The 19,181-nt window shown below is 38.8% G+C and overlaps 1 pseudogene; it reads right to left on the bottom strand.

Moving 5' to 3' along the window:
* Positions 1–16,160: 16,160 nt before the first annotated feature.
* On the bottom strand, positions 16,161–16,641 carry LOC118830751 (annotated as a pseudogene).
* Between the last annotated feature and the right edge of the window lie 2,540 nt (positions 16,642–19,181).

The following is a 19,181-nucleotide window of genomic DNA, read 5'->3' on the forward strand; positions in this document are numbered from 1 at the left end:
GAGACAAGTGATTTAGTCACCCAAGCTAGCAATCAGTCTTGGCCAAAAACTTGTCAACAACTTGTATCACGGACAACACTGAGAGTAATATTACCATCTTCTAACCTGAAGTAAGTACCAAAATATCATTGCTCAATTTAAGGATTTTCTTTTGACATCGCACATACATTTTAGGTTTGTAATATAAAGCAATGTTACATGGCAATTTGGAAATATGAATGTTTAAATATTGATATTAGTAGCATACTATCTATATTATGAGCAGTTAATTGTTTTTGATGTCTTGTTTTGCTTTTTACAAATATCTAAGGTCCCATAGTGACTGCTTAAAAATTCTTGGTTCCACTTAAATGTAAATGGTTGTTTTTAATATTTTTGTACTGGCAGCACAAATAAAACAGAGAATGGAATATTAATACTGTATTTCCATTTCATAGTCCCTTGGTTTTTAAATATAAGATATTCTTTCTTGAATTCTCTCTTGAAATTAAAATAACAATCACTTCGTATTATATAAACAAAATACATCAAAATTATAATTTAAGAAAGTGAAATCAAGTAGAATTTACGTTTCAATGTTTGCTACCAACATACCAATAGTTTCTTGTTAAAAATTGTATTACACCTTGTTTTTTTTCACTATTATTTATGACAGTTGAAACATATACAAACATAAGTACAAAATTTAAATATCCTGGTCTTCAGTAGATCAAAACCACCTAGCCCATAGCATAATGTTTGATAACAGAAGATACCATCCTACACAGTATATATATGCACACTGTGATGGCATCCATCAATCTTCTCTTCTTTGGATAAAATTATAAACTTTAAGTTTATTACAGTTATAGTTCGTCATAACATTGATGATTAAGTTATATTTTTTAAAAATAAATTTGAAGAAATGATGGTTTATTTTGTGAATTTCTAAAAGCAAAACTTTTTTCAGAAAAAAAGACTATATTTTATAAAACCGAGGGTTGAAGTGGATCGATAAACTGAATATGGTCAAGGTTTGTCAGAAACAGAAGATAGCCCCTAAGAAGGCCCTGTAAGCATCCTGAACTGGAGGTTCAAACAGGAACACCAAAGTCTGTGGTCATTATGACTTCCTTAATGGTCATGTTGTACATAAGCTGCGGAAACATTCCTTCAGTGCTGGTTATTGGTAACCAGTTCCTGAGCTTGCCCTTTGGCATTTGTTACTGTCTAGTTTACTATTCTGAGTGTAGATCGATTCAGAGGTAGCTAAATGCTACTGTAATCTCTCATTGGCCAGTTTAGTTTCTGAACCCTTTTATATCCACATTCAAGTGTCTGTGGCATGCCTGGGGTTGAAGTAGCTACTGAATTGGCTACTGCATCTGGGAAGGCTTCTTCCCTCAGTATTTCCTAGGTATATGGAATCCCTTACCTACTCCCACCCTCACCCCTAAGAGTTAAATTTGGTTTTGGTATGAATCAACTAGCACAGATAAGCCATCAAGGAACCAATATCTGAGGCAACATTTTCTAAATAGACACATTGAAGTTTAAGAACAGAAAGAAAGAAGGAAACATTTATTAAGTGCCTACTACATGCCAAGCACTGTGCTAAGGATTTTACAACTAAGGCAGAGTTTAAATGACTTGTCCAGGATTACACAGTTCTCTGAATTCAGATCTTTCTGACTCTCAGTCCAGCATTCTATCTACTGCGGCACCACCTCTGTGAATTGGCACCTTTCTCACCCCCTATCATAAGCTATAAGTATAATAGACAGATCAGGGTGTCCGTATAAGTTATTGGCAAGAAAAAACATTTCCACACCAGGCAGCCAACAATTTATTAGAGAGAACACTCTCTCAGAGACATGACCAGAAGCTCTGTTTGAGAAAAATTCCTGGGGAACAAAGTTTCTTCTTATATGTGTTAGGACACTGAGAAAAGATGCTACCAGCTTCACTGTCCAAGAAATGTATATATTCGAAGGCAAAGAGGCCAGTGGAAAATTCTTGACAGGGAAAGACTAGGATGTAGAAATGAATTTCACTGTAATTCAGGAAGGGATTCAATTATGTGCATTGATAGAAGGGTCAGCTTTAAACCAGAAGAGACCCTTTTCTTTTGGTACTAGAAAAAAGAAGATGGGATTGGGTAGAGAAATACAGATCTATTGAGGTGGGGTCAAGAATTAATGCAGGAGCCATTAACAGAAACACAGCAATGTGTGTCTGACCACTTCTTCTCAGTCTCCTTTGCTGGATCTTAATGTAGACCATACCCATTAATCTTGGGTATTTCCCAAGGTGTTGTTACCCTCAACTCCTCTCTCTCTTTCCTCCCCACCCAGGTCCAATTTGTTGTCAAGTCCTGTCAACTCTACCTTCATGACATCTCTCATTTATTCTTCTTTCTCTCCTCTGACACTGCCACCATCATCCTGGTGCGGGTCCTCATCACCTCACCCCCGGACTATTGCAACAGCCACAAGTCTCTCTACTCTTCAGTTCATTTTCCACTCAGCTGTCACACTGATATTCCTAAAGCATGAGTCTTACCATTTCACACACCACCCCGAATTTAGTAAATTACAGTGACTCCCCATTACCTCCAGGATCAAATATAAAATCCTCTGTTTGGCTTTTAAAATCTACCTTTCCAGTCTTCTTACACATTTCTCCCTTCTACACACTCTGATCTAGGAACATCTGTCTCCTAGCAGTTCCTCATGCATAACATTGCATCTCTTTACTCCCTGCATTTTCACTGGCTAACTCTTCTACCTAGAATTCCCTCCCTCCTTGCCTCTTCCTTTTGGCTTCCCTGGCTTTCTTTGAGTCCCAGCTAAAATCATTTCTTCTAAAACAAAAAAAACTCTGCTGATCCCCCTTAATGCTAGAGTCTTCCCTCTCTGATTACCTTCAATTTATCATGTACATATCATGTTTGTGCATAGTTGTTTGCATGTTGTCTCATCCATTAGACTTCGAGCTCCATGAGAGCAGGGATTATCTTTTGCCTTTCTTTGTAACCCCAGTATTTAGCATTGTAGCCAGAATGGACTTTGTTTTCTTTGAATGACTCAGTTTGCCTCGTTGAGCTTCCCTGGACGCTGGGGCTTGCTCTTCTGGGGCAGGAGGCCCAGCGACCGTGCCAGGGATCAGAGAGCTTCCTGTGTGATGAGTCATGGGGCTGGCTGAGGGAGGTGTGTTAATGTGGTCTATGCTAGGGGGAGGGGACAAGTCAAGAACCAATCGGCCCTGGTCGTTCAGGCGGCGCTTGATGATGTCAAAAACTCTATAAGAGGGGAGAGGACAGCTTGAAGATCCTCCTTTCCTTTTCCGGTTGGAGCCAGAGACACCTACAGCCGAAGCTGAGCTGCCAGTAGCAGAGCTGACTAGAGGCTAGTGGGTGCTAGACTAGAGGCTAGTGGGTAATCTTGTTACCGTAGAGGGGAAGCATGTATACGATTTTGCCTTATACCATCTCGCTTCTCTGTGGCCTCCTGGTTACCCTTGTAAGGCGGACTTATTGGGCCTGGAAGCTTTTGATGAAAATATCAAAATGGGGACGCTGGTTTGTGGGCTTGTTATTGTGGAGTGTAAATACATGCTTTAGTTCTCCTGCCTTCTGCCTAGAGAATTCCTTATATCCTGCAGTTCAGGACCTTTTAGGCACATATGAGATTCTCTTTGAAATCATAAATTCTGCCTTCCTAATATAAGCATAACGCCTTGTACATAGTAGGTGTTTAATAAATGCTTGTCAACTTGACTTGTTGACTTAATAAGAATTAAGGCAGAAACATAGTCCCTGCCCCCAACAATTTCACATTCTGGGGGGAGGGGGGAAAAGAGACAACATATAAATACCAAGGCAATTCGAAATAGAGTATATAAAAGGTGATCTCAGAGAAAAGGAGGTAATGGGGAAAGGGGGACAGTGGGAAAGATTTCTTGCAGAAGGTATGATTTGGAGAGGATTCTGGGAAGATGGAAGAGTAGGTTAGAAAATTCCAAGCTGTCAAGATTTTCCCCCAGGAAAGAGTTAAAATAGCACCTTAGGGCAAACAAAGTGTGGGTGGAGACAAAGAAAAATAGGGGCACAACCAAAGTCTTCCTTGGACAGTTTGAGAAGATCTGAAGATAAACCCCAGGACTAGTTTCGGTCCCTGCGAGCAGTAAACACTTCCAGGCTTGGTTCCATTTTAACAACAAGCCGGGAAGCCACTTAAACAACTAGCGGCAAGACCCAGGGTTAGTCAGTCTGAAAGGATACCTCAGCTCCAGCCACTGGAACTTTGCACCCTGGGATAGTGAGGGGAGTCCTGCGTTTGAGCCCAGGAAGACTGCGGGAACCTCTGCTGACCAGGGACGCCAGACTCAGCTGTGTTGTGAGGAGTGGTGGGGGCAAGAGGGAACCAACACACGCCCGGTGAGTGAAGAAGCAGTGGGGCAGAAAGCCCCTGGCTGTGGGCACTTACAGAAGGTTGGAGTTTTGGCTTTGGTTCCAGGCCAGAGGAGAGAACTGAAGATCTGGGGCAAGAGGCACCAGTTCCCATACCCCAGGGCAAGAGGGGATTATAAAAAGCAAGTTATTACTACAAAAAAATGTACAGGCAAAGGAGAAAGAATCCAACCATAGAAACCTATTAGGGGAATAGAGATGACCAAGGTTCATCCTCAGAGGAGGATATTGAAGTAAAGAAACCCCCAAAGAGCAACGTCAAATGGTCACTTGCCCAAAAAGAATTTATAGAAGATCTTTAAAAAGACTTTAAAAATCAAATGACAGAGATGGAGGAAAAACTGGAAAAAAATAATCCAAGAAAAATAAGAAGATTATGAAAAGAAAGTCAACCAATTAGAAAAGGAGATCCAGAATCTCAAGGAGGAACATGACACCTCGAATATTAGAATTGGGCAAAGTGAAGCCAGTGAAATTATAAGAGATCAAGAAACAATTAAACAAAATATGAATAATGAGAAAATAGAAGAGAAAGTGAAACATCTTATAAGAAAAACAACAGATTTGGAGAACAGATCAAGAAGAGAAAATATAAAAATAATTGGACTAACTGAAAGTCACGATAAAAAAAAGAATCTTGATACAATAATACAAGAAATAACTAAAGAAGATTGTCCTGAAGCATTAGAACAAGTCCGGGAAGTAGAAATACAAAAATCCATCACACACCACTTAAAAGAGATCCTATGAGGAAAATTCATACGAATATCATAGTCAAATTCCCAAACCCCCAGCTCAAGGATAAAATATTAAAAGCATCAAGATTAAAACAATTCAAATATGATGGCGCCACAATTAGAATTACACAAGACCTAGCAGCAGAGACATCAAAGGACCACAGGGTCTTAGAACACAATGTATTGAAGAGCAAAAGACCTGGAGCTCCAGGCGAAAATATCATACCCTTCAAATTCCAGTATTATCTTGAATGAAAAAAAATGGACATTTGACAAACCCTCAGACTTTCAAGACTTTGTTTAAAAAAATCCTCAACTTAATAGAAGATTTGACATACAAGAACCAAGAGAAACATAAAGTACATACCAAAGACTGACTATAAGGGATTCATAACAATAGATGGCTTACCTTTTATATAACATAAAATGTAAAACGTATGTCTAACATTCTTATTAATAATTGTTGAGCTCATAAGAAAGAGGGGGGTAAACCTGACTATGATATGAATTTAAAAAGTAAAACCATTTAGAAACAACTAAAAACAGTAACTATTTTATACAAAAGAGGTGCAAGAGGAAGAGAGGATACAGAGGATTTAGATGGGGCAGGAGGACTGGTAGTTCTGGTAGCCTATCGGGAATGGGTTTAAGAGGGAACAATACATATATATATTTAGAAGAGTATAAAAGTCTTCTAAATTAAGAAAAAATAAAATGGTATGGTATAATAGGGGGAAAGGACAAGGGAGGGATTTTTAGAGGGGAGATTGAGGGAATAGGTAAAGGGAGTTTAGATTAATGGGAATGGGTGGATAGGGGAGGGATCCTTAGAGGAGGGAAGGCAAATAATAGGAAGGCGGTGTAGAGGGTAGAAGTAAAGTAGAGGAGGCAGGAAGGACAGGAAACAAAAGATATGCACAAACGTAAAGAACGAAGATCAGAAGTAGATTATATTTGGGAAAGTAAATGTCTATATACACATGTATATATGTATAAGTGTATGTATATATCTGTATGTGTATGTACATATCAAGAAATACTTAAACTATATTGTAGTCTTCTGGCTACGTACATATGTACATACATACAATCATGGATCTTGACGTTAGTTACTGTCCTGGCTGGAGAGTAAGTGAAGAATTGAATCCCAAATCCAGGACCTTGTCAGAACTATAAAGACAAGAAAGGCACAGGTAGAAGCTTTCACCAATTTCAGCTGTGGGGTGAGTAACCAGAGGAGTCAGTCTGGAGGTAAAAGAGGAAAAGAGAACAGGAAAGTAGAAGTACTGAGAGGGTATTCAGGAAAATGTGAGGATAAACAGGTGTCAAGGGCATGAAAGGTGAAATCATAGCTCACAGTTTCTACAGTGAGCTTTGGAAACTGACATCAGATATGCTGAGCTGGTGTATCAGCATATATACATACATACACATGTATATATGTGTGTGTGTGTGTGCATGCACATACACATACACATATAGATATATAGATGATAGAGATATAGACCAGACCCCAATATTCTGAATTGGAGTTTGTATGGTAGTCTTTAAAAACATACTATCTTTGCCCTCCCAGGGAAGAACGCCTATAGCCTTTCCTTCTCCCTGGGGATCAATGGTTGTGGAAATGTCATACCAAACTGGGTATATTCCACTGTATCTTTTCACTGACCCTTAAGTGGGGTGGGTGTCATTTGTATTCTACATTGCTATTGAGAAGTAACTGTTCCAAGAAATCATCTTGGGTAATAAATGTTTCATTTTCATAAGGCATGGACTTTAAGACATGTATCTTTTAGAGAAATGTATCTCTAGTAGTGATATTTTTATGCAAGTTCTCCTTCCCATATTTTATAAGCAGGGATTCATTATCACTGTTATTTATTAAGCAATGAGTTTTCCTGGTAATCCTGCAACTTTATGACAATAGTTGTACTTGATATTTCTATCATGGAAGCTAAGTAACATTTAATATCTTAGCTTGTGCTGTGTTTTGAAAAAAAATATTTGGTAATATGATGAAACTAGTTTACAAAGATTTAAGATGTGAGAATTTGTCTTCTTTCATGCGAGATGCATTGTCTTCTCTGTGGTGTTTCTGTTCCATCATAAATTACTACTAGCTTAGACCCCTGGAGCTTAGTTACATGTTTCATAAGCTCAGATGTAACCAGGGGCATGCTGATAAATGTTTAACAACCAGCTCTCTCAGGGGGAAAAATGTACACATGACACACTTTAAAGTTTAATTTGCATTATTAACATTTCTTCCATTTCTCTATTAAGTCTAAACAATCAAAGAAGACACAAATTAAACCCTAATTTATAGAACTTGCTAATTTCCATGATGTAAATGCACACACTGAAAATTTAATATTGTGTCTAATGAGCCAGTATGAATTGACTCTAGCATACTACTATATCCAACACCACAGGTGCTAGGTGGCACCATAGTACACAAAGTGCTGGGCCTGGAGTCAAGGATACTCATCTTGACTTCAAATCTGGCCTCAGACATTTTACTAGCTATGTGACCCTAAGCAAGTCACTTAACCCTGTTTGTCTCAGTTCCCTCATCTGTTAAATGAGCTGGAGAAGGAAATGGCAAGCTACTACATTTGCTAAGAAAACCCCAAATGAGGTCACAAAGAGTTGGACATGACAAAAAATGACTGAACAAAAACAACATATCTAACACTACATTCTATGCCAAAAGTAAGCCATTTGTGCCATTTAAAAACACAAATTAGAATCAAGTCACCTAAGCTGGTTCTTTTAGCAGACGCTCTGGTGTGGTGGACAGAGAAATCTGGGTGGGTGATCCGAGCTGGTTGACCTTGATCAGGTCACTTAACTATGTGGAGATTTAGCTCATCTTTTGTTAAATACTGACAGTGCTCGCACCTGCCCATCTCATCAAATGATTATGAGGATCAAAAGGAAATGATGTAGGTAAAGCAAGCCTTGCTCAGAATGGGGATAAACCAAAAACATACATAAATGTGTATGTATATATACATACAACATAAACTATAGAAAGGAAGAGGAAGAAGGAGATAGAGAGAGAGGGAGAGGGAGAAGAGAGAGAGAAAGAGAGAGAGAGGGAGAGAAGCATACATCCACGGAGGATCACAGAATCATAGATTTAGAACTGGAATTGACTTATAGGGCCCTCTAGCCTAACCCTCTCATTTTGCAGACGATGAAACCAAGACCAAGGAGACAATATGTGATTTGAGCAATGTCACGTTGGGAATAAATAACAAAACAAGGACTTGAAACCAAGTCTTCCGCGTCCGCCTCCCGTGAATCCCACTGGATCACATTGCTGACTCTTTCTCAGAGACATCCAATATCACTGAGGAACGTGGAGATCCTGAGCACACTCAAATTTTCACTGACTCTACATGGCCACAACACTCTTGGGATCAGCTTGTATTGCTACTGAGGCCTAATGGCAATTTCTCTTCCAAACATACGACACTTATTCATTAAGGTAATTCAAACCCTTTGACTACATTTTGAACAACATGAACAACATGAGCCAGTATTGGTGAATAATACCATTCAGTTATTGACTGTGCCCATGTTCTTAGCAATCACCTTGAAATTATATCACATGTTGTGATAGATCACACAAGGAAGAAGTGAACAAATTCCTCATAGATAGGTCTATGTCAATATTTCTCAAACTTTGACAGATTTAACATAATACGGGTCAAAATATCAGTAGACACTGAAACAGATACAATGATAACATTAAGATGGAGAAGCAGATGCACAAAAATAGGATGAATTGTGAGAGAATCGGTGAAAGGGAACTTGCCCTACGAGATTTCAAAAGGTATTACAAAGCAACAATTTTTTAAAAAATGGTACTAAAAAATAGACTAATGGAATAGTGTAGAGAACTCAGAAATAGAACTGAATGCTCATTAGAGGTTAGCATTTAATAATTCATGTCTAAAATACATGAGGAAATGAAATTACTCTTCAATCAAACTGCTGGAAAACTGGATAGCAATATGGTATGACCCCTTCCCCTCAAAGGGTTTGGAGCCATCCTCATACCATATACTACAATAAAATTTAGCTGTTTCAATGATTTAATTTTTTTAATCTGGAAGAAAGGAATAATATATTTACCTTGACTGTGGAAAACATTTTAAAATCAGTGGAAGAAATTATTGAAGACAAAAGCAATGGGTTAGACTATACACAAATTAAAAGATTTTGCACCACTAAAAATTACATTTCCAAAATGTAAAGAAAAAGGTTGGTGCAAATATTTGCATAAGCATGTCAGATTAAAGTCTCAAATCTACAATCTTTATGGAATTTTTTTCCTTATTTGTAAAAATAAAACATACTTCTCAATGGAGCATAAGTTAAAGAGTATAAACAAATGATAATTTTTGAAGGGAGATAATTTTTATTAAGCTAATGAAGAAATATTTAAATTTCCTAATAATTAGAGAAATGCAAATCACTAGAATGGCAAAACAAAAAAAAAGACAAAATTCAGTGATAGTAGGACTAAAAGGAAACATACATCCTTGATTGGGGTGTAGACTGATATAAACATTTTGGAAAGCAGTATGGTCAAGTATAATATTATACCTGCATGAGTATAATATTAAAGTGAAAGAGGGGGAGAAAGAAAAGGAGGAGGAGGAGAACGAAGAAGGAAGAGGAGGAGAAGGAAGAAGAGGTTATAAGCTCCTTGAGGACAGGGATTGTCTTCTGACTCTTTTGGTTTCCCCAGCACTTAGCACAGTGCCTAATAACACATAGTAAGTGTTTGATAAAATTATTAATTGGCTGACTCATATGAGGAGGAGGAGAAGGAGAAGGAGGAGGAGGAGGAGGAGGAGGAGGAAGAAGAAGAAGAAGAAGAAGAAGAAGAAGAAGAAGAAGAAGAAGAAGAAGAAGAAGAAGAAGAAGAAGAAGAGGAAGAAGAAGAAGAGAAGGAAGAGGAGGCAGAGGAGGAGATAGACTTATGGAACTTTAAATAGTTTAAATAGATTCACACAGGGATATAGAACAAATGAACTTGTTTGGTGTTTGTTAATTGGCTTGTCTTTATTTGGTTCAATATGTCAAAGATCTTTTTATACTGTTTAATATCTTGTTTCATAAATCATTAAATTGTTTTATAATGGTTATTGAATAATGGTTATAATGTTTATTTCATTATACATGAAATAAATCAAATCATTTTCCCAATAATTCAAAGATTGAATAATGACCATCTGTTAAGATATAAGCCATTATGTCACACACTGCACACCTATAATACAAGACGATAGTGTTCTTTGGCAAGTTTTCGATCACATTGGTCTATACTGAGTCACTGACTAGATGTTATATTCGAAGCAGCTGCTACCTTCAATTTTTTTCTAGTATAATTCATTCTAAATGCTAGACAAAAGCATTTTAATATACCACCAAATTATTTTCTTTGTAGAATAAAGATGGAAAGTACTTAAAAGCTTGCAAAGTGGCCAATTCTTAATGTTACCAAATTAAGTAATTTAATGTAATTTCCAAATTACCTTTTGAAATAACCATAGCAATTAACAAAGCCTATAATACTATCTATTTTTATTGACATAACCTGGTTTGAACCAAGTTATTTGGGTAGAATAACACACTCAAAGAATGCTAGTAGAAATTCTTGAAGTCAAAATATTTAGTTAGAGGTCTTGGTCATCCAAAACAAACTACCACACTTCTTACCATTAAAAGAGATTTTGTTCCCCTGTTCCTCTCTGACTTGATTTTCAGTTCATTTTGTCACAGTATTTTGCAGGTTAAATTCACCTTAAAACAAAACTGTGTATTTGAGTAGGGTCCCCCATAATGGAGAACAGTTGAAAGCCCTCTGGTAGCACTGCCATCTGGTTAAAAAGTTATGACAGTAACATCATTCAGCACGTAACTTCACTGACTTCTTAATGTAATGACCTAATTTGATCTCCCATTCCTTTATGGAAGGGGCTACCAATTAGCAGGCACAATACATAACCATGAATGGAATTGTGGGGCTTTATGCAAATATGGTATGTTGGGGTAGGAGGAATAACAAAACTAATTGTAAAAAATGAAGGAGGTAACCATTTCTTCTCCAAACTACTACCCTTTTTTGGCATGCTTTCAGGTAATCCTTTAGTCAGAAGCACTTTCAAAAGTACATATGCTTTCATGCAGTCCTCCTTAAGTCTTAACTTCCTCAAAGGTTCACAGTACCTGACACATAGTAGGTGCCTAATAAATGATGGTTGATTGAAATGCTAGTGATATTTTAAAAGATCTAAGGAATCTCAGAGATGTGTTCTGCATAAGATTTCAGCTACATCTAGATGACCCCTTGGTGCCTCAAAATGAATGTGACATAACTTGAATATACCTTTTCCCCTCCTAAACCTGCTCTTCCTCCCAATCTTGCTTCCTGCCCCCACCTCCAAGTCACCCATATTTGAAACCTTGCTGTTTTTTTATAACTTTTCCCTCTCCTTCACCCACACATACAGTCAAGCCTCATAGCTGTTACCTTTTTAGTATTTCTTGCATCCCAGAAAGATGGTCTTTTTCCTCTTTTTGTATCTTCAGCACTTAAAACTGTGCCTGACACATAGTAAGTTTTTAATGAATTTTGATTGATTTCTGATTTTCTCTCAACTCATAATTCTATCACCCTAGTTCAGATACCCATTATCTCTTAACATTAAACTACTATTGAAGTTTTAACATTTGCTTATCATCTCCCCACTAAATTGTCAGCATCTTGAAAGCTGGAACTATTTTTGCTTCTTTTTGAATCCCCAGCACTTAGCACAGTGCCTGGCACATAGTAGGTGTTTAATAAATCCTTATTGACTGACTAAATACTTGTTGAGGGCAGCTAGGTAGTGCAAAGGACAACGTGCCAGGCCTGAAATCAGGAAAACTCATCTTCCTGAGTTCAAATCTGGCCTCTGACATTTACTAGCTGTGTGACCCTGAGCAAGTCACTTAACCCTATTTGCTTTAGTTCCTCATCTGTAAAATGACATAGAGAACAACATGGCAAACCACTTCAGTATCTTTGCCAAGAAACCCCAAATGGGGTCACAAAGCATCAGACATGACTGAAAAGTGATTAACAAACAACAACTATGTGCTGATTGATGCAAAATATCCTCCCTTTCTTAAAACCTTGGGCACAGTCTTCTACAAATACACAGAGTGTCTGGGGTACAAGAACCTACTAAGAATGGTCACAAAGGTACAGTACGATGGTCATGAGGCACACATGGACAAAACATAAATGGCCAAGGCAACTTACGCCTTTGGTACCACAGGGGTTTGATGTCTTTTGTCCCCACCTCAAGTCCTCACACTGCTCCCCCAATGCCCTACAGTGTTTCTGCTGAGCCAATAACTTGGCTGAGTTCCTGAAGTTGGATTCTTTTACAATTTTATTTGACTGATAAGGTTAGTTTCATCTTGAGTCCATAGTTGATTCTCTTTGCTTCTAAAGGTCCTGCTTCTTGAAGCTTCTTTCTACCTCAAGTGACCATTGAGTTGAGAGATAGTTTTTTCTAAAGTCACTAGGGTTGGGGTCAGTGTTCATCCCAGAGATGGCCATCATCTCTTCCAATTCAAGACAGTTTTCTCATACTTTCCAAAGGCATGCAGAACATTGAGGCATCTATGAATTTTTACATAGAACTTAATATCTCTTTATCTGCCTTTTACTTTCTTTGATTACATTTTGGGCTGGGGGAAGGAGGAGAAAATTGATCAGGGATTGTTTCCTTTGCCTCCACCCCTAGTTGGTATAATATTCATTGGTGAACTTGGAGCCAGGTGATACAGATTTGGATGCCAGCTGTGTAACCTTAGACAAGCCAATTAACCTCCCTAAGCATTAGTTACCCAATCTGTAAAATGAGCAGGTTGGGTTAGATAATCTCTGTCTCCTCTTGCTCTGAATCTTACAGTCTCTGAATATCTTGATTTCAGTTTTAGAACCTGCAATTGCTCTGGGTTTTCACTATCTCTCTTTTGGTTTTCCTTTTCCTTGTCTGACTGTTCTTTCTCAGTGTCCTTTACTGACTCCTCATCCATGTCATTCCTACTTATTGTATGTGAGCCTCAAGACTCTGGGACCCCTTCTTGTTCTCAATACTTTCTCCCACTTTGTGACCTCAACAGCTATCATAGTTTTAAATACCTTCTCTATGCAGATTACTTCCAGATTTACGTGTTAAGCTCAAGTCTCTCTCCTGAGATCCAGTCCAGCATTATGAAATGAATGGACCTTTCAAACTGGATGTCCTGTAGGCATCTTACACCCAATATACCTAAACCAGAAATCATTACCTTTCTTTGCAAATCCACTCCTATTCTGACCTTTCCTATTTCTGTCTAGAATGCTACCATTTTTCTAGTCACCCAGATCCACAACCTCAGTGTTTTCCTCAACTCTACACTCTCTCTCACTATACATATCTAATCAGTAGCCAAATACTATTGTTTTATTCACCACAATTTTTCTCATATATATTCCCTCCTCTCCACTCACATAGCCACCACTCTTGGTTAGGCACTCCTTAACTTTCCCCTGGAGTACTGCAATAACCTTTAACTCAGGTTCCCTACTTCAAGCCTCTCCTTGACTCCAATCCAAAGTTATTTTCCTAAAATGCATATATGATTGTGTTATTCCCCTCTACCCAATAAACCTTGAATGACTCCCTGTTACTTTTAAGATCAAACATAAACTCCTCTGTTGACATTTAAATCTCTTCACAAACTGGTTCTAGCTTACCTTTCTATCTTAAGTACACATTATTTTACCATCTTCCATATTCTCTGTGTTTCAATTATACCAGATCCCTTGCTTCTCTGTTTGCTAATCTCTCTCCTTCCTCCATGTCATTTAAAAAATATTTTATTTTTTTCAAATTACAAGTAAAAATAATTTTAACATTTCTTTTTAAAATTTTTGGGCTCCAAAGTCTCTCCCTCTTCCATTACGGAAAAAGCATGTAATTTGATATAGATTATATATGTGCAGTCTTCAAACATATTTCCATGTCAGTCATGTTGAAAAAAAAATCAAAAAAAAAAAAAAGAAAAATGAAGAAAGTAAAAAAAAAAACCAGTATGTATCAATCTGCATTCAGAATCCATCAGTTCTTTCTCTGGAGTTGGATAGCACTTTTCTTTATAAGTCCTTCAGCGTTGTCTTGGATCATTGTATTGCTGAGAATACCTAAGTCATTCACAATTGATCATCCTACAATGTTGCTGTTACTGTTTACACTATTGTAGTGTTAATGCAATTAAAAATCTTCCCCACCCATTCAATAGGGCCTTTACTTACTAGGTATGAGGCCCCAGGCCCATGCCCTTTTGCTAGTTAGGTCATGAGCAATGTGAAACCCTCAGGGTCCTAAGGAGAGGTGTTAAGACTACAGCCAATTGCATGGGGGCTAAGTTCGAGCCAATCAGATGTTTATGAATCCAGCCAATCCGAGACCTGAGTTCTAACCAATCAGATGCTGGCTAGGACTGTATATAAAGAGAGCCCATAGTGTGAGAGAAACAGAACTGAGAGCAACAGAATTGAGGAGAACTGAGAAATGGACATCAAGAAGATATTGAGAGAACCAGCATTGAGAGAGACTACAGAGTGGAGAGTGCAACTAGAGAGTTGTGGAGATCAAAGAGCTGAGAATCCACAGCACTGAGAGATTGGAGAACTGAGAATCCAGGAGACTGCAAGGACTCTGAGAACTGCAAGGGCTTTCAAAACTGCAGGAGAGGACACAGACAGGCAGACAGTTAGGATTGGTGAGTGATTGTTTACAGGATGGGGGTGGGGGGCGGGGGGAAGGTTACAGGATGACTTGGTTCCTTGCTATAATACTGTGTTATAATTTCCTTGTTGCTACATTAAAGTGGGCTTACTGGTTTTAGAATATAATTACTGCTATATCAAATTGGGGTTATTGGTTTGGGGATTGGATCTTCTGGTGTTTAAATAACTGCTATATTTCCTCTGCCTTCTACCTAGAGAGTTTTTCATACTTTACAATTCCAAACCATACAGACATGTTCTTGGTCATCCTCGAGGTCGTGAATCTTGCCTTATTGATACAATTGTTCTCCTGGTTCTGCTCATTTTACTTTGCATAAATTCATGCAAATCTTTCCTGGTTTTTCTAAAAGCATCCAGCTTCTTGATTGTATACCACAACTTTTTCAGCCATTCCCCAACTGATGGGCATCCCCTCAATTTCCATTTATTTGCCACCATAAAAAGAGCTGCTATAAACATATTTATATATATATCCTTTTCCTTTTTCATTGGTTTCTTTGAGATGAAGACTTAGTAGTAGTATTTTTTTTTGACTGGGAAAAACAGCTTTATTGGGAAGCACATTGAGAGAAACAGAGTAAGACCCGAGAATAATTGGATGAAAAGAGCTCACCAAGAAATGTGGTTCCAAAATGGCACCCACATTATCCTATTCAAAAGAACTCTCTTTCCCAGAAGGCAAAGGGCTGAATAGACTACACAGTCTGCTGGGAAATGTAGTTCCCACATTCCATTATCATGAGACTACCATTCCCAAACCAACTTCCATGGTAATGCTACACATCCCTTCTTTCCCTTCTCCTGCACAAATTACAAAATAAATTTTTTAAAACTCACATTTTTCCAGATCCTAAAGTGTTCTTCAGCATTTAGTTCAAAGGACATACATCTTCAGAAAGGAGTGCCCCTCGAATGATTCAATCTAGTAGGTAAAAAAATGGACTTCCTCAGGCCTTTCCTCACCTTCAACAGTCAATTTGGGCAAAGAGGTGAATGAGGTTGGGCCTCAGCTGCAAGGCTATCTTTTCCCAGCACAATATGGCATCCAAGCCTTGTTGGGAGAGCTGGGGTGGTGTGACTTGGGGGGAGGAGGGCCCAGGATTCAGTCAGCGTCACTGCTGGAAGAGGAGGAGGAAGAAGAATGCTTGCCGTGTTTGTGATGTTTATGCATTTTCTTATGTGCCTTATTCATCTTCGTCCTCATCTTCTTATCGATCACCATACCTAGCCCCGCTATCCCTGGGGCCAAGGGATTCACAGGAGGCACACAAAGGCCAGGAAGTGGGTAGTGACCTGGAGGTGGGCAGGGACATGGGGGGTGGGCAGCCTGGGTATCCTGGCTGTGGCCCAGGGCCAAAAGCATTACCAGGAGGATAAGCTGGATTCCCTGGGAAACGTGGTGGGGGGTGGATAGCGTGGTGGGGGGTGGACAGTGCAGCAGGAAAGGTGCCTGGAGGGTATGCAGGACTGATTGATGGTGGATTGATGGGGTTTGTAACCTCAGGGCACTCAGAAGTGGAAGGCAACATCAGACCCCCAGGAGGGTACATCCCTGGCTGTCCTGCATTGGGGTTCCACATGCTCCACTGTTGTGTTCCCTCTTCACCTCCGCAGGAGCCAGAGTCCTCCCTTCTCCCCTGGTAGTAGTATTGTTGGATCAAAGGGTATACACTGTTTTATAGCTGTTTGGGCATGGTTGCAAATTGTTCTCCAGATCAGTTCACTACTTCACCAATAGTGCATTAGTGTCCCAATTTTTCCACATCCCCTCCAACATCTGTCATTTTCCTTTTCTGTCATATTGGCCAATCTGATAGGTGTGAGAGTTGTTTTAATTTGCATTTCTTTAATCAATGGTGATTTAGAGCATTTTTTCATATAACTATTGATAGCTTTGATTTCCTCTTCTGAAAAGCTGCCTGTTCAACTACCTGCTGACCATTTATCAGTTGGGGAAATGACTTGTATTCTTATAAATTTGATTCAGTTTTCTACATATTTGAGAAATGAGACCTTTCTCAAAGAAACTTGCTGTAAATTTTTTTTTCGGTTATGATTACTGTATTTTCTGTCTTATCCCCTTCATTTATCCTTCTCTCTCTCTCTCTTTCTTTTATCCTGTCCTTCCTCAAAAATGTTTGTTTTTGACCACTACCTCCCCTAATCTGCCCTCCCTTCAGTCTATTTTACATATCATTTCTTTTTCCAATGAGATATTTCACATTTTATTCTATTTTTCCATTCTTTTGATTTTGTTTTATTGTTTCTTAATGTCTCATGGAAACATTAGCTTCTACTTGCCCCATTCTACTTTTTAAGGCATTCTTTTCTTCATTGTACCACTTTTTACATTTGGCCAATTCTACTTTTTAATGAGTTCTCTTCAGTGAATTTTTGTAACTCTTTTTCCCACTTGGCTAATTTTGCTTTTTAAGGAATTCTTCTCTTCAGTGGATTTTTGTGCCTTTTACCATTTGGAATATTTTATTTTCTAAGCTGTTATTTTCTTCAGTATTTTTTTGCACTTCCTTAACTAAGTTGTTGACGCTTTTTTCATGATTTTCTTGCATCACTCTCATTTCTTTTCACAATTTTTCCTCTACGTCTCTTTTGGTTTTTGAGTTCCTTTTTGAGTGCTTCTAGTGATTCTTTTTTGGGGGCCTAAGACCAATCCACAGTTTTCTTTGAGGCTTTGGATGTAGTAGTTTTGACTTTGTTGTCTTCTCAATTTGTGTTTTTAGCTTCCCTATCACCATAGTAATTTTCTATGGTTAGGTTCTTTTTTTTGTTGTTTGTTTTTAACTTTGTTACAGTTGGGCTCTGTTCCCAGGATGGAGGGGTCATGGTCCCAACAGTCAGGTTTTTTGTGCTACTTGTTTTTAGAGGTGGTTTTGAAAGTCTATAAGTTTTCAGTTCTTCCAAGGTGGCATGATCTAGGGAGAGGTGCTGTCACTGCTCTCCTGCCTTATGCTCTAGCCTGTGAACAACCACAAGCACTCTTTTCTACCCTGGAACTGTAACTAGAATGCCCATTCCCCTACAGGCCACACACTCTAGTGTCCTAGTGCTTCTCCTCCATCTAGGTCTGTGACGCAGAATTGAGTATAGGCATTTCAACAGAGTCCTGCAGTCAGTGCTAGCAAAGATTCCCTTGTAACCTCCTTCTGCCCAGTTATCCCATCCCTTCACAATCTGTGGGCTGAGAGTTCCAGAAGTCACAGCCAATGCTCATGCCCCCAAGGTCTGCTGGGCCCTGTGCTGGACTACACTCCATTCTCACTCCTGCTGCGCATCATCTTGGACTAGAAAATTGTTTTACCCCATCCTTTTGTGGGTTCTCTCCTCCATAATTTGTTTTTAGGGAATTATTTTAAAGTTGTTTGGAAAGGAATTTGGAAGAGTTCAGGCAAGTCCCTGCCTTTACTGTGCCATCTTGACTTTTTCTCACTCTATGACCTCTCCGTTACTGTCCCCGTGCCTGAAATTCTCTCCCTCCTCAGTTCTCACTCTCCCAATCCCTGGTTTCCTGCAAGATTTAGCTCATGTTACTTTCTACATGAAGCCTTTTCTGATCTCCCCAGCTGGCAGTACTCTCCCTCCTAAAATTACCTTGATTGGTCAGAGTACCTGGCTTCCTGATCCACTGACTGCCTCTAGCTTTCAGTGTGATTTTGGGCAAGTTATTGCTCTTTTCTGGGTTCTTAGTGTATTCCTCTGTAATATACTTAAATCTATACCTGGCCTCCCCCAATAAGATATAAGGTCAGTTCCATTTTTGTCTTTCTATCTCCAGTTTGTAGCACAGTACCTAGAACACAGAATGACCTAATAGTGTTGTCTAGGAGGGCTAAGTGTTCTCTAAAGTCCTTTTCTGCTCCAGATGCTATGGAACCTGTAGTGTGGGATGCTAGACTTTGTCCTTTCTATAAAATGCACCAGAGATGACCTGTATCCACCTCCTTCCGTCTCCATTTTCTTTGTATTTATTTTGTATTTTTCATAGAGCACTTTGTGTTTTGATTTTTGAGTCAGAGGATCTGAGTTTGAATTTCACCACTGTTTTCTATTACATAGGCCCATGGGCAAGTCACTTGCCATCCGAGGGTCTCGGTTTCCTCATCTG

The sequence above is a fragment of the Trichosurus vulpecula genome, chromosome 9, assembly GCF_011100635.1.
Source record: "Trichosurus vulpecula isolate mTriVul1 chromosome 9, mTriVul1.pri, whole genome shotgun sequence".
NCBI lineage: Eukaryota > Metazoa > Chordata > Mammalia > Diprotodontia > Phalangeridae > Trichosurus > Trichosurus vulpecula.